The sequence below is a fragment of the Rhinatrema bivittatum genome, chromosome 5 (genome assembly GCF_901001135.1).
Source record: "Rhinatrema bivittatum chromosome 5, aRhiBiv1.1, whole genome shotgun sequence".
NCBI lineage: Eukaryota > Metazoa > Chordata > Amphibia > Gymnophiona > Rhinatrematidae > Rhinatrema > Rhinatrema bivittatum.
The window spans coordinates 170,146,691-170,159,436 of NC_042619.1; positions in this window are offsets into that span (position 1 = coordinate 170,146,691).

Genomic DNA, 12,746 nt, shown 5'->3' on the forward strand with positions numbered 1-12,746 from the left:
ATAGGGTCCGGCATTTTCTTCAGTGCAAGTATTATGTGGGATCTTACAAACCAATAAGTCTACTTATTAAGGACATTAAGATAAGAACGTGCATTAAGTAATACCATCAGATATACCTACACTGATTTTTGGAAACAGAGAAGAGCCAGAAGATGTTTTAAATTATTTTATATGCAATCAAAGAATTTTTTAAAAAGTGATTACACGAAAACACTGGTATATGATTATAGCCGGTTATAGTGACAATTCCAGAATTCCCAAGGTACCCAGTTTTAAGAGAGAAATAGCAGGCCAGTGCAGGCTTTCGGACAACCGCATTCTGATGCATTATGGGCCCAAGTACTGATTTCAAAGGGAAGAATCAGGACAACAGATACCACACAGCTTTAGGGTGTAAGTTCACTAATAAGACTCCCAATTTTCTCCCTTCTGGAACAGGGACACAGGTCAGCTCTGCAACAGGGGCTAGCAAAACATGAAACATGTCCATGAGGATGTTCTTTCTCTTACTTGGACTCTTACTTATTACCTTTGCCTAAAGTAGCCTTTTTTTTTTTTTTTACTATCTTTTAAATTACTTTTAACATCTGGGAAGCTCATCTCTGTGAAAGAACTGCAACATAGTCTTATATAGTTACAGTCCTGGAGGAAGAAAGGATTGCAATCCTTGACAAAAATTCTACTCAAGTAAAGCAGAAGGATCCATGCCAAAACAAGAAAGCACCTGTGCTGTGCCCACGGAGCTACTTTTCCCCCATTGACAAACCAGTTAAGGGCGTTCCAAGGTTAGGCGCCCCTCCTGATGTGTCTTTACCCAGGCCATCATCAGGCTTGCAAGAACCAGACTTAGTAAGATAAGAGGAAGATAATTCTCCCTGAGCCTCTAAGCAGCACTGGCACAAGTTAGAGGGCAGCCAGGCTGAGATGCCCGAATATGACAGGCAGCACAGAGGGAAAGGCGCTTAGGTTTCTTAGTAAAATAAGGGGAAGATGATTCTCCCTGAGCCTCTAAGCAGCACTGGCACAAGTTAGAGGGCAGCCAGGCTGAGATGCACGAATATGACAGGCAGCACAGAGGGAAAGGCGCTTAGGTTTCCTAGCCACAGACGCCATCAGTCTGTCAGTATGCTTAACAGGCGACTGAAGGTGTGTATCCAGCTGAATTTACATTGTAAAATATGAGTCCAAAATTTAAATGCACAAAATTTAGGCATCCCAAGGCTAGGCGTCACAAAACTTGGCGCACTTCCGTCCTTTCACAGTGTGGCCCAATTCGTGCACACAGGCAAGCGCGTGCCTAACACGGAAGCCATTATCACCTGGATGCCAAAACAGGTAACTGACTAAACATCCAAAAACTGGGCTCATAACTTGGATGCACAGCCAGACGCACTTGCACACACCGACAGTCTTGAAGAGGGCAGCCTAACACGCAGGAAAAAGCATGCGAAAATGTTACCATAGCCTACTACGCAGGGCAGAGAGATAAGCCTAACACAGCAGGGCCTAGCCTAGCTGAGCTGCTCAACCCGTCCGCCTGCCCAAGTTCCTTAACCTCCCTTGGGAGCGGGAACGAACGTCGGAACGGTGCACCGAGCACAGAGACCGGAGGAAGGGGAAGCCTTACAAACAACCCTTCTACTCTGTCTCTGTCTTTTTATTTTATTTATTTATTTTTTTAAACCTTGAGTCTCAGCCTTACCTGGCTGTGTACAGAAGATGGTCTCCAGCTAAAGGGGGGGGGGGGGGGGGGGGGGGAGGGCATATTCTGTTACTGCCACGTTCAGCTTCCTGCACCCACTGCCTTTCAGCTGTTTTAACAGCTAAATCCACGACAGCTGAGAAAACCAGCTACCAGACCAAGTCAGTCATCTGAGGAACCATGGAAATCACCTCAGGAATTCTCAGCTGGGGGAGGGACCTTTTGGTATCACCGCAGGAGAGCGGGGTGAATTAAATCTTTTATTTCTCCTGCTAAAATTTGAAGTAATCCCCAGCAGGGAGATGCATGTCCACCATCTGCTGGAGATGGAGAATAATGGCAGGCTGATGTCACAGCAGGGGTGTATATACTATGACGTCAGTTTGCTCTGTCTCCATCTGCTGGTAGAGGTGCATAAACCACTGGTTTTGAATTCATCTGTCTGGGCACTAGGAAACTGGCTTAAATCTAGCCATCTCAAGAGCCAGTTAGATTTAACTCTGCTATCTCTGTGCACAGCCACATAACTGTGCCCCTTTTTTCCATCATGAACTACCATCAGTGAACCAAATATGTGGATGCAAATCTGCAATATCAATCTCTTCTAACGACACTACCTTACACTGTGGCATAAGGGTATCCTCTAATTCCCCACAAGTATGATCATTTGTTTTCAGTTAGTGTATGTGCCACCAAATTAGGATTATTTATTGTTTCACTAGTGATTCCTTTATTAAGTAAAATAAGAGTTCTTGTATCAATCTAGTTCCTGAGCCTCTACCTCCTACCAACTGACCTGACATAATATACTTCAAAGGAGTATGCAAACACTGAATAGTTATAGGAGCTTTATCTGTCAAAGGTTCAAAGGTTTGAACTGCCCCCATTGCAGCCAAACATTCCCTCTCAAACAAATCAAAATTTAAATCTGCACCCTACAATTTCCAAGAACCATAAGCAACTGGCACCAATTTAGCTTCCTCATTTTTCTGTAAAAGTGCAGCTGCAAGAGCTATATCCGATGTTGCAAATCTGATTAAAAAAAAAATAGCTTAGAATTATCTGGGATTTTAAGTGGTGGAACTCATAGCCCAGCTTGTTTTAATTGAGATAAAGCATGAACATGTTCTGGTCCCCATTCCCACTGAGATAGTTCTAACAGTTTGTACAATGGCAGTGCTATTCGTGCATACCGAAAAATGTATGATCTCAAAAATTTGAATTCTCCTATGAGAATGAGCCTTAGTTGGAGCAGGAGGTTCCACTAATTCTGTGACCTCTCTCAGCCTTTCCTCTTTCTTTGCCAATAAGATTACCTAAATACGGTACTTGTTCTTGAACTAACTGAGTCTTCTCTAGGTTGACCCTAAAACCTGTCTTTTGAATAAGCTTTAGTACCCTTTCAGTTCTCTTGTACTTCCTGTTTAGTAACTCCTGTAATAATAATATCATCTACATATGAATATACATGATCTTTGTCTGAATCTTCTATTTTAGACAACATTTGGGTTACAGGTGCATTATGAAATCCCTGAGGAACACTATAAAAAGCATATTGTTTATCTTGAAATGTAAATGAAACATCTCTTGGGAATTAATCTCAAGAGGAATATTAAAAAAACAATTTTCCAAATCAATAACTGTAAACTATTTACATCAGTCTTGGATTTTTGCACCAATTTTGTATTATCTACTACTGGAGCCATTTGAGGAGTACCTTTATTTACTCATCTATAATCAATTGTCATTCTCCAATTGATTCCATCAGATTTTATTGACAGGCCAATTAGGTGAATTAAATGAATTTGTTCTCCTAATTACCCCTTGGGCTTACAAGTCTTCAATAATTTCTTTTAGACTTTTCTGAGCTTCAGAGGGATAACTGTACTGTTTTTGTGGTGGCACAGGATCTCCTATTTTAACACAAGTTCACTTTTACCATAATCTGTGGGCTTTGTTGTCCACACAGTAGAAACTTTCTTTAGGCAACATTCCTTCTCAGTAAAAGCAATCCCACATACTTCAGTAATATCAATTCTTTAATCTACATCCTTAAGTGGAAACCATGTTACTTATTTTATTAACCTGCCAGATAACACGATTTAGAAGGTATTTTCTAATCAATCTATCCCCAATATCATATCATCCTACATATCAGGGTTCCGAGCCATAGGGCCAACTAAGGGATAGATTTTATGATGTGCGCGCGCACACACATGGACGCACCGATTTTATAACATGCGTGCGCTGGCACACGCATGTTATAAAATCCGAGGGCCGTACACACATCTGCATGCAGGCAGCGTGCGCAAGAAGGGGAGAATTAATGCAAACTCCATGCGGCGATGCATTCAGGCCTTCCCCAGTTCCCTCCCAATTCATTCCAATTAAAGAGCAGACTGGGAGGGAAGTTCCCTATCCCCCTTTCCTAAACTCCCTCCTTCTTGAGAAAGGCTTTAGCATACCACTTCAAGGTGAAATAAAAAACATATTGGCTAGTAATTTGGAATCAGTTGACAGACATGCTGACATAGTACAGCAGAAGGTCGACAGGGAAATTGAGATGGGTAGAATGGCAGGCCCATTCCCGGAACTGCCGTTCCAAAAGATGATGTTCTCACCATTAGCAGTAATTCCGAAGAAGGAACCAGGAGAGCTCCGACTGATACAGAATCTGTCCTACCCACCAGGGAAGTCAGTCAATGACTACTTGCCTGAGGAAGAATGCTCGGTTCAGTATACTTCTTTTGATATTGCTATTAATATATTGAGGCGATGTGGAAAAGGAACCTTAATGGCAAAGGCGGACATTAAATCCACCTTCAAATTACTCCCGATTCACCTCCACAGTTTTCCCATTTTTCCAGTTCAGAGGCCAATTTTATTTTGACAAATGCATGTCAATGGGTTGTTCAGTCTCTTGTGCATATTTCGAAACATTCAGTACATTTTTACAGTGGGTGATGGAGAAAAGGACAGATAATAACAGTATGGTCCATTACCTTGATGACTTCCTATTCATGGGACCTGCAGGCGCAGACACATGTGTGTGATCTTTACTGAAATTTCAAAGTATGACAAGTGAATTTGGAGTGCCACTGGCGCCATCTCTTGTTACAGAGAGCGCTGAAAGTAGCATCAATGGCAGTGCCCCCTAATTTTACTTGTTTTCTCCATTGTGTTATTATTCAACAGCTCATTGTCTGGGAGCTGTTGAATCTAGTGCAGAAGGGCCCAAATCAACATGACCAAACAGACAGTAACTTTAACCGTCATGGCTGCTGAGGTAAACAAGTGCTTGAGTGGAACGTCAATCTTCCTATTCTGCGGATCCTTTAAAGAGGCACTTCCCTCCATGGGGACGGTGGTGCGCCTTGTGAAAGCTGTAGCTAATGCGTCCACATTGGGAGATTGAAAGAAGTACTGGAGAGTAAGCTTCAGGATAGGGTTCAGCTTCTTTAACAGTGCCACACCTGTAAGTTCTGACTCCAGTCACCATTCATCCAACATCATCTCTTTGCCCTCAGGATGCAGAGGAAATGCTTGGGTAACTTTAATGACCCCTTAATAATGGGGTCTTAAATCAGAGGCTCTTTCATCTTTGCATCATCAATCTGGACATGGGTGACCACGTGGTCAATCAGGCCCCCAAATCTCATCATGATGGAAGTCTTATAACAGAATCCACCTCTAGACAAGACAGGAGCTCGCCCTCCTCCAGGGAAGCAGAACTCTTGGTGTCCGCGTGATCCTCAGGCCCCTCAAGAATCTGCTCCCAAGGAGGACTCGGGGCCTCCAGGACTCCTCTAACTCTCTTGGAGGGGATTTCCAGGGGCAAGGGAGAAGGGAGGGCTTTAATAGATTTAGAAGTGCCCAAAGTAGACGTCTCTCCAGGTCTCTTAAAAGCACAAAATGCCTGGTACAGGAAGTGAAAAAACTCCTGTAACATCTCACCTGAATTCCCCTGGGACAACAGCACTAGAGGGCCTGATGATAGAGATACCGGCTCCAGAATAGGAGATAGCAGGATGCAAGGGAATAGAGAATGTCATGGCAGCCTCCTGGTGTGTCCCTGCCAAGGCCTGTTCAGCTAAGGAGCCTGAGACTCTGACCTGAGGAAGCAACCCTGCCTGAAACGCCAGAGCCCTCCCATGAGGTCTCTCTGGGATTTTGACCAAGCACACACAGGCCAAGAAGAGCGGGCCCTTCTAAGATGCAGCACAGTGAACTCCACATGTGCTGCACCAGTGGCCTCAATCGGAACACTCCATTATTATTATTATTATTTGAGGTTCTTTATATACCGACATTCGTTTAGTAACATCATGTCGGTTCACATTTAACAAAACTTTGCAGCAGCGCTGGAAAAGATAGAAGATAGCGGCAGTGCTTTACAATTAATATTCAACTTAAGGACATTAGAAGCTTATAACAAGGAAAAATTGGAGCAGGGATGCTTTGCTTCCTCTGTCACCCACCTTGCACTAAAAATAAATCACCCTGGGCTCCTACGATGGAGAGCTCACTTCACGTGTGCAGGCAAGACTGACCCACAACTCACTGTGGAAGCACTGCTAGCATCTAAATTGGAGACCGGTCACAAATTAGGCCAAAGCACCTGCCCAGTACATCCTTCTCAGAAGCTTCACTGGAGTCACACTTTCTTTTTTTTTTTTTTTAAACAAGACTGTTACAAGAGAAGGGAGGGATGGGAGAGAGAAAGACAGAACTGATGAGGAGAAGGCGACAGAGGAAATGAAAAACCAGGCTCTGCTTTTTTTTTTTTTTTTGCTTATTTTGAGCAAAATCAGAGCCTCCCTTCCAACAAGCTCAACCTAGACCCTTCTGAGACAGGAAGCTAGTAAATGGGCTTGTTCCGCTGTCTGCATCCAGTGGCCTGACCCCAGGCCTGACAAGATTAAAGCATCCAACAACATTCAGCTGCACCACCAGGTCCTACCATCTGCTGGAAGCAGAAAATACTGGATTTTCCAGAGATGTACCACCCCCTAAGTAATGGTTACAAAAAAAAAAAAAAAGTGTGTTCTCTGCCTCCATCTGCTGATAGGTGGAAACAACTCACAAGTGCTGCCTGGACTGGTACAGCTGGACAAAATGAAAAGACTCTAGTGCTTCATGGCAAGTTAGAAGCATTGGAGAACTCAGCTAGGCTAAAGAATTTGCTTTTCCTTAATTTTCACCTAACCAGGCTTTTATACCCCCAGGAACTTTTAAAGAAATATCAGGGATGGAAACTTTAAAACAAACACAAGTGTGCTCACATAAGCGTGTATGTGGGAGCTAGCTCATATGCTGGAATTTTAAATCGCCCACGCAAATACGCACATACTATTTAAAAAAAGCCTAGTGTGCGTATGTGTACTCCTAATTTTAAGTGGTTACATGAGGAAGGGTTATTAGTATATCATTTCTTAAGACTTGTCAGCTTTTACACTTGCAAGTGAGAAAATTTTAAAAAACATGCACACATGAAAGAAATAACCAGTCCACCAGTTTGCCCAGTCTATCTCTAGGTTATCAAGCCCCCGCTGATTCTTCAGCCTGCACTCCCCCCAATTTACCCAGACCCTTCACCCACTCAGTTTTTGGCTATACCGAGTTTAATCTGACTGACACATGAAAAAGAGCAGAAGTAAATATGTGTAGGTAACAGCACAATGTTGAGATTACTTACCTGATAATCTCCTTTTCCTTAGTGTATGCAGATGGACTCAAAACAAATGGGGTATAGTGTGCTCGTGCTAGCAGTTGGAGACGGATCTGACGTCAGCACGGGTACATATACCCCCACAGGAAGTGAAGCAAATCAGTAATCTTCCTTGCAAAGTTTTTATGGATATATGTGTAGTGACCGATTGATTAAATGAACAGGATTACCCTGACCAATTGATGGTAGCTGGAGACTGCCAGTGTACTCAGCCGGAAGGCGTCGACACCCGGCAGGGTGGAAGCCCTACATAAGCAAAGCATGGCTTACCGTGAGACGGCGAATCCCCATGTATACTGGCAGCTGGGCGGGATGCTGAGTCCATCTGCATACACTAAGGAAAAGGAGATTATCAGGTAAGTAATCTCAACATATCCTAGCGTGTAGCAGATGGACTCAAAACAAATGGGATTTCCAAAAGCTACTCCTGGACTGGGCGGGAGGCTGCCCGAGGACCGTGTAGGATCGCCCTCGCAAATGCTGTGTCCTCCCGAGCCTGGACATCCAGACGGTAGAATCTGGAGAAGGTATGGAGGGAGGACCAGGTTGCCGCTTTACATATCTCTGCAGGCGACAGTATCCTAGCTTCTGCCCAAGAGGCCGATTGCGCTCTGGTAGAATGAGCCTTGACCTGTAGAGGTGGTGTTTTTCCTGCCTCTACGTAGGCTGCCTTGATAACTTCTTTAATCCAGCGGGCGATGGTTGGCCGTGAGGCTGCTTCCCCTTGTTTCTGCCCGCTGTGAAGGACGAACAGGTGGTCCGTCTTTCGTACTGCCTCAGACATTTCCAGGTATATGGACAGCAGTCTGCTGATGTCGAGATGGCGTAGCATTCGACCTTCTTCAAACCTTCCGTGGTAGGCAAGGATATGGTTTGGTTGAGGTGAAAGTGTGAAACCACCTTGGGTAAAAAGGATGGAACTGTGTGAAGATGGATAGCCTCTGGAGTGATTCTGAGAAATGGATCCCGGCAGGATAGTGCCTGTAGCTCTGAGATGCGGCACGCTGAACATACGGCCAGCAAGAACACCATCATCAAGGTTAACAAACGGAGAGACAGGCCTCGAAGGGGCCTGAAGGCTGATCCCGCTAGAAATTCCAACACTAGGTTGAGGTTCCACAAGGGCACTGGCCACTTCAGTGGCGGGCGAATGTGTTTGACTCCTTTCAGGAAACGTGAAACGTCTGGGTGCTTGGCAATGGTAGTGCCATCACTCCTGGGACCGTAGCAAGACAGTGCTGCTACCTGAACCTTGATGGAGCTGAGGGACAGACCCTTCTGAAGTCCATCTTGTAGGAAGTCCAAAATGATAGGAATCTTTGCGGTATGCAAATTGGTGCTGTGAGAGTCGCACCAGGCTTCAAAAATTCTCCAGATCCTGATATATGTTAGTGATGTGGAAAACTTGCGTGCTCGGAGGAGTGTATCTATCACCGGCTCAGAGTATCCTCTTTTCTTCAGTCTAGCCCTCTCAATGGCTAGACCGTAAGAGAGAATTGAGCTGGATCCTCGTGGAAAATGGGGCCTTGCCGTAGCAGGTCCCAGCATGGAGGCAGAGGTAGAGGATTCCCTGCCAGTCGTCTGCTCATGTCTGCGTACCAGGGTCTTCTTGGCCAGTCCGGGGCCACTAGAAGAACTAGAACTCTGTGTCGCTGAATCCTGTGAACAATGGCACCCAACAGGGGCCATGGAGGAAATGCGTATAGCAGGATCCCCTGAGGCCACGGCTGTACCAGGGCATCGATCCCCTGAGCTCGAGGATCCCGCCGGCAGCTGAAATATCTGGGAACTTGAGCGTTGGACCTGTCTGCTAATAGGTCCATGGCAGGCGTCTCCCAGTGATCCACAATTATCTGAAAGGCTATGGGTGACAGCTGCCACTCTCCCGGGTTTAGGCTTTCTCTGCTGAGGAAGTCTGCCGAAGTGTTGTCCTTCCCGGCGATGTGTACGACGGAGATGTCCTGAAGATTGGCTTCTGCCCAAATCATCAGGGGAGTTATTTCCAGTGCCACATGTTGGCTTCTGGTTCCGCCCTGTCGGTTGATGTATGCCACCGTGGTGGCGTTGTCTGACATCACTCTGACCGCTCTGTTGCGAAGTCTGTGGGCAAATCGCAGGCACGCTAGCCTGACTGCCCATGCCTCTAGTCGGTTGATATTCCACCTTGACTCTTCTCTGGTCCACCGCCCTTGGGCGGTGAGCTCCTCGCAGTGTGCTCCCCATCCGTTCAGGCTGGCATCCGTGTTGAGCAGAATCCAGGTTGGGGAGAACATTCGTAACCCCCGGCTCATGAGGCCGGGCTGTAACCACCAGCGTAGTTGATTCCGCACACTGGCTGGTAGAGGCAGGTGTATGGTGTAGTCCTGTGATCATGGACTCCATCGAGATAGAAGGGCGTGTTGCAATGGTCTCATATGAGTCCGCGCCCATGGCACCACCTCCAAAGTGGATGCCATGAGGCCAAGGACTTGTAGATAATCCCGAGCTGTGGGCCGGCTGGCACTCAGCAGGACCTGCAGATGACTTTCTCTTGGAGGTCAGGCTGACCTTGTCTTCTTGGGTGTCGAATTGGACTCCTAGGTATTCCAGCGACTGGGACGGCTGTAAGGAGCTCTTGTTTATGTTGACTACCCATCCAAGGCTTTCCAGAAGAGCTATAACTCTGTTGGTTGCCCGGTGGCTTCCCTCCAGTGACTTCGCCCTGATCAGCCAATTGTCCAGGTAGGGATGGACGAGGATTCCTTCCTTCCTGAGTGCCGCCGCCACTACTACTATGACCTTGGTAAAGATCCGCAGCGCAGTGGCTATCCCGAAGGGTAAAGCACGGAACTGGAAGTGCTGATTCAGGACTTTGAAGCGTAAATAGCGCTGGTGATCCCGATGAATTGGGATATGCAGATAAGCTTCCGACAGATCCAGGGAGGTGAGAAATTCCCCTGGCTGTACTAAATTCTTGACAGACCGCAGAGTTTCCATGCGAAAGCTGGGGACCTGTAGGTGTCGATTGACTGACTTGAGGTCCAGGACGGGCCTGAAAGTGCCCTCCTTCTTGGGTACTATGAAATAAATGGAATAATGCCCAGAATTTATCTCCTCTGGAGGTACTGGGATTATGGCTCTTAGGGCCAGGAGCCTCTGTAAGGTCACTTCTAGTGCCACTTTCTTGATCGGAGAGAGCATGGAGATTCCACAAACTTGTGCGGTGGAAGCCGAAGAAAATCCAGGTACTATCCTTCCCGGATGATGGCGAGGACCCACTGGTCCGAAGTGATCTCGACCCACCTGTGGTAGAAGAGGGTTAGCCTGCCCCCTATGGCTGCTACCCTCGGATGGGTCGGCTGATTGTCATTGTGGGTTACGGCCGGGGCCAGAACCCGGGCCGGTTCTCTTCTTAGTCCGAAAGGGCTGGTACCTGGCCTGAGAACAAGATGCATGATAGCGAGTCCTGTAGGGGTTGAAGTGCTGCGAGTTTCTACCTCTGGATGGTCTAGAAACAGAACGCTGGCTCCTCCTTGACCTGTCTTCTGGTAGACAGGGTAACGAAGAGGCACCCCATTTAGTAGCCCAGTTCTCGAGGTCGCTGCCGAACAGTAGGGAACCCTTAAAGGGCATTCTTGTGAGTAGAGTCTTGGAGGACGAGTTGGCCGCCTAATTGCGTAGCCAAAGCTGTCTTCTGGCTGCCACTGAGGAGGACACTCCCTTGGCTGCCGTACGGACGAGGTCGGAGGCTGCGTCAGTGAGAAATGCGAGAGCTGATTACATGTCTTCTCCCGGGGTGTTGTTTCTTGCCTGTGATAAACAGGAGCACGTCACCACGGTGCAGCAAGTCGCGATTCGAAGGGACATGGCTGCTACCTCAAAGGCTTGTTTCAGAATGGTGTCCATGCGTCGGTCATGCGCATCCTTGAGGGCCGCTCCCCCCTCCACCGGAATGGTGGTGCGCTTCACAATTGCGTTAACTATGGCGTCTACCCCGGGGCACGCCAGCAGTTCCTTGGATGTCGGATCTAGAGGGTACATGCCAGACAAGGCCCGACCCCCTTTGAATGAGGCCTCCGGTGCCTTCCATTCCAGCTTGATTAGCTGCTGTGCTGCTTGTAGGAGGGGAAAGTGGTGAGCCGTTTGGCGCAGGCCCTCTAGCAGAGGGTTCTTTATAGGGACCCCTGGGGGTCCTGGCCCGGAATGGCCAGCTCCGATAAGCATTGTGAGACCAGGCCTGGCAGGTCTTCTCTCCGAAAGAAGCGTCTCATGGTCCGATATGGTTCTATCTCAGAGGAAAGTTCACTCTCCTCGGGGGGCTCCTCACTTACCTGGGAGTAATCCGAATCCCCATAATTGGGGCTGTCGGGTGGTGAGTGGCTGCGCCTAGGTCTCGAGGGTCCAGGGGCCGGATCAACCGGGACGGAAAGACCCATCCGAGGAGCAGACTGCATCTGGACAAAGGCGTGAATCCCCTTAAATAATTCCACCCAGGAAAGCGAAGCCGGATCTGGCCGCAGGGGTACCAGGTCTCTTGGGTTCCCTGGCTGCTCGCCACGGCCTGCTAAGTCCGGTGTGGTCCCCGAGGAACTGCTGGGCTGGGGCCGGTCTTGTCCTGGAACTCCCATGGCTTCCACACATTGGGCACACAGGGAGTCTGCTTCCTCGCTCTGTGAGGCTCTGAGGTTGCATGCTGAGCAGAGGCTTAGAGCGTTCATGCCTGATTCTGGAGGTGCCGGCTCTGCGGACGCAAGGGCTTTCTTATGCTCCATTCGCCTGAAATGCGGCGTCGCCCAACGATGTGCGCCTAACACGTGCGCTGAACAGCATGCGCCTAGAACTGGCGTCTTAGAATGTGCGCCTATAACTGGCGGCCTTATAAACGGGCGTCTTATAGATGTGTGCCTATAAACGGGCGTCTTATAGATGTGCGCCTATAACGGGCGTCTTATAACTGTGCGCCTATAACGGGCGTCTTATAATTGTGCGCCTATAACGGGCGTCTTATAACTGTGCGCCTATAACGGGCGTCTTATAATTGTGCGCCTATAACGGGCGTCTTATAACTGTGCGCCTATAAACGGACGTCTTATCAATGTGCGCCTATAAACGGGCGTCTTAGAAAGTGCGCGTATCCTAGTAGCATGCGCTAACAACATGCGCCTATCGCGTGCGCTAACAACGTGCACCTATCGCGTGCGCGAACAACGTGCGCTTAGCAAGCAAAGTGCGCTTAATTAGAAAAGATGAGTAGGCAGGCAAAATGGCGACCTCCCAGGCAGGCCCAGTTAATCCACACTTCCTCGGAGACCAAGTAAAGATGTACGCCTTACCTTG